Source organism: Octodon degus, unplaced genomic scaffold (genome assembly GCF_000260255.1).
Source record: "Octodon degus isolate 3935 unplaced genomic scaffold, OctDeg1.0 scaffold00255, whole genome shotgun sequence".
Taxonomy (NCBI): domain Eukaryota; kingdom Metazoa; phylum Chordata; class Mammalia; order Rodentia; family Octodontidae; genus Octodon; species Octodon degus.
This window is the reverse complement of record NW_004524831.1, coordinates 2,444,819-2,447,939: the sequence shown is the minus strand read 5'-3', so window position 1 is coordinate 2,447,939 and position 3,121 is coordinate 2,444,819.

The following is a 3,121-nucleotide window of genomic DNA, read 5'->3' as shown; positions in this document are numbered from 1 at the left end:
TTGTTGTTTGTTTTTTGGTGGAACTAAGGATTGAACTCAGGCCCTTGCCCTTGCCAGGGAAGGGCTTATTCTAGTGAGCCATCTCCCCAGCCCAGGACTTTTGTTTTTTGATCTACTCTGCTAATTTGTTTCTCTTCATTGGTGATGGCCATTTACATGGATGGTTGTAACTGATATGTATTGGCTTATCTTTTTCATGTTATTTTCCTGCTTTCGGTTCCCTACTTTACCTATGTGTTTAATTGCCTGTCCTTTTTGGTGGTTTCTTTCTGCTGTTGCTCTTGTACTTGTGATCATTTTTGTCTCTTTCTATACTATCTTTCAGTATTCTTTGTAGGTTTGGTTTGGAGGTTATGAATTTCTTCTATTATTTTTGTCATGGAAATATCTTCTCCATTAAGTTTGAAAGTTAGTTTTTCAGGGTACATCAATCTTAGTTGGAAGCTGCTTTCTTTTAGCACCTGCAATACTTCACTCCAAGATCTTATTGACTTGATAACTTCTGTTGAGAAATCTGCTGTAATTCTAATGGACTTTCCTTTATGAGTGATCTGTTTTTTTTTCTCTATCTCTGACATATTTTAATGTGGTGTTCTTGTGCTGAATAAATGGGATCTTGTTTATTATGTACCTGTAGATTTGTTTTGGTTGATACTATTTGGATTGTCATGTGCTTTACTTATCTGTATGTCATATTCTTTTCCCATGCTTGCATAATTTTCTGCTATTACTCCTGCAAATATTCTTTCTATGTCATTTTTATTGAGTTCTTATTTTTCTTTGAGACCTATGCATCTTATGTTACTCATCTTTGCTTCATCTTGCAGCTGTTGAATTACTATTTCCTAGTTCCTTTTTACTTTTAAGATATCATTCCTTTCATGGTTGCTAGTTGCAATGATGTCTTGTGGGTCTGAAAGTCTGTCTCCAGTTTCATTCTAATGGCTTTGCCAACTTTTAGTGGAATTTTTAATTTCCTAGATTTTTCTTTGAATCTGTTTCATGCATTCTACTTCTTTCCTATATTGTTCATCCAAGATTTCCATCAGTTTTCTATGCGCCTCTTTTTTAAAATCTATGTCTTCTTTAAATATGCTGAGCAATTTTTCATTATTGTCATTTTTTTAACCTGAAAGATTATTTCAGATCTGATTACCTCTATACCCACCAGGAGTTTCTTCAGTTGCTGTTATTTCAGAAATTTCAGGTGTGTGACTTCCACTTTCTTCTATGTTGATGTCTCTTGAACTTGTTCTGTTTGGGCTTGATTCTGAAATTGCATTTCGGTCCTTTTTCTTGTTATTTTCTCTTTCAGAAAATACTCTTTATTTTGATTTTTGTAATAATCCTTTTGAAATTTTGACAGTGGGTAACTGTATTACCACTATCAAGGCCACTCTAGAAAAAGTTTATTCTTCAGAGTATCTTACATGTGTCAGAGGTTCTTGGTTTCTGTCTTTCTCAAGATTCTGCCTCCAAAGTAATTTAGAGTAGAATGTTGGTTTCTGTTCGGCATTGTCCTGCATCTTAAGATATAGGGCTATGGTGAAGTTGTTACACCAGGCCTAATATTGTTTCCCAAGGGAAAAATAAGTGATTAATGCAGTTATCACACCCTAGCTACAGTAGTACAATGAGCAGTAATGATAAAACCAAGCAGATTTTGAAAATTGACATACTTTGGTAAACATTTTTTGTACTTTATATCATGGTAGTGAAGTCTATAGTTGTATAATGGAGCAAATCATAAATTAGGAGTTTATATTAAAAGTATTTCCCCATGTTAGGGCAAATTTACCTTGTTTTCCTCTGGCCATGCCAGGTGCCAGGTTTCTGGTACTGCACCTTGTGCAAGGGGATGGGTTGATTCCTCTGGCACAGTCAGTTGCCAAGTCTCAAGTGCCTTCCATGCTGGTTTCCAATCCTGTAATGTAGGGGGATGGGCCACGTATCTGGATTCCCCTGACCAAGCTAGTTGCTGAAGTTCTGTATTACTTGTGAATTATCTTCCAGTCCTACAGTGCAGGGGCCTCATTTAAGTTTCGGCTAAAAATATAGATATACTATTTGACTGATGACCTCATGTTGACTTGCCATGAACCTCTTATTACAAATATGTGCAACATGAGAAAAGCAGATGTCAATCACTATAAACAATTCCAATTTTACATTTTAGAATATTGTACATTTGGTAGGAATTAATGCATTTGATACACCATGACATTAGTCATAACGATTGTCCTTATTTTGTTTCTTAAGTTGTATCAAGAAGGTCTTTTAATTACAAAAGTTATTGTCATATTTAAAAAAAACTTCAATGAGAACCAATGCAATTATATTACAATAATATATTTTGAACAGTATTTGTTGAGGTATCTCCCATAAGGCTATAGAGATTATTGGCACTCCTTATTAGTGAATAAAAACTGGTTAATGCTATTTTAGGTAGCTGCCTTTTTATTTATCAATTGGAGTGCTCTCCAACAATCTCTACATATCCTGAGATTTTTTTCAATTATCTTAACAAATTTTTGTTTACCCATAAAAATCTTATCACAATACTTAACATTAATTTTAAAACAAGAGACTCTCAAATTGTGATATATACATAACAATATGCATTAACATTTTTTTGACCAGGTAGAAACTTTGGTGGAAGCATATTAATTTAGATGGCATAAACCAAATTATATGTATTATCAACAAATGCTTCAAAAATCTAAAAATAAGGGCCGGCCAAATAGCTAAGTGGGAATAAAACACCTGCTTAGGCAGATGCAGTGGCCAGGAGTTCAATTCCCTGGCCTGCTATGCCAACCCCACCCCTGGAGCACGCTGAGGCGGCTACTGAGCCTGAGTGTAGTGGCATGCATCTGTAATCCAAGCACTTGGGAGGCTGTAAACAGGAGGATCAGATACTAGTCAATCTAGTATGAGTAGATCTAGTAGATCAGTATGAGTCCGATCTACACAGTGACACCTTGTAGAACCTGTCCTAAAAAAATCCAAAAATATAAAAAAAAGACAAATTTTTTGAGCTCAAGTAAAACTTATGGTTATAGATGTGACAGAGAGACAAACAACAGCATATATCAATAATTTGTTTATAAAATTAGAGTGT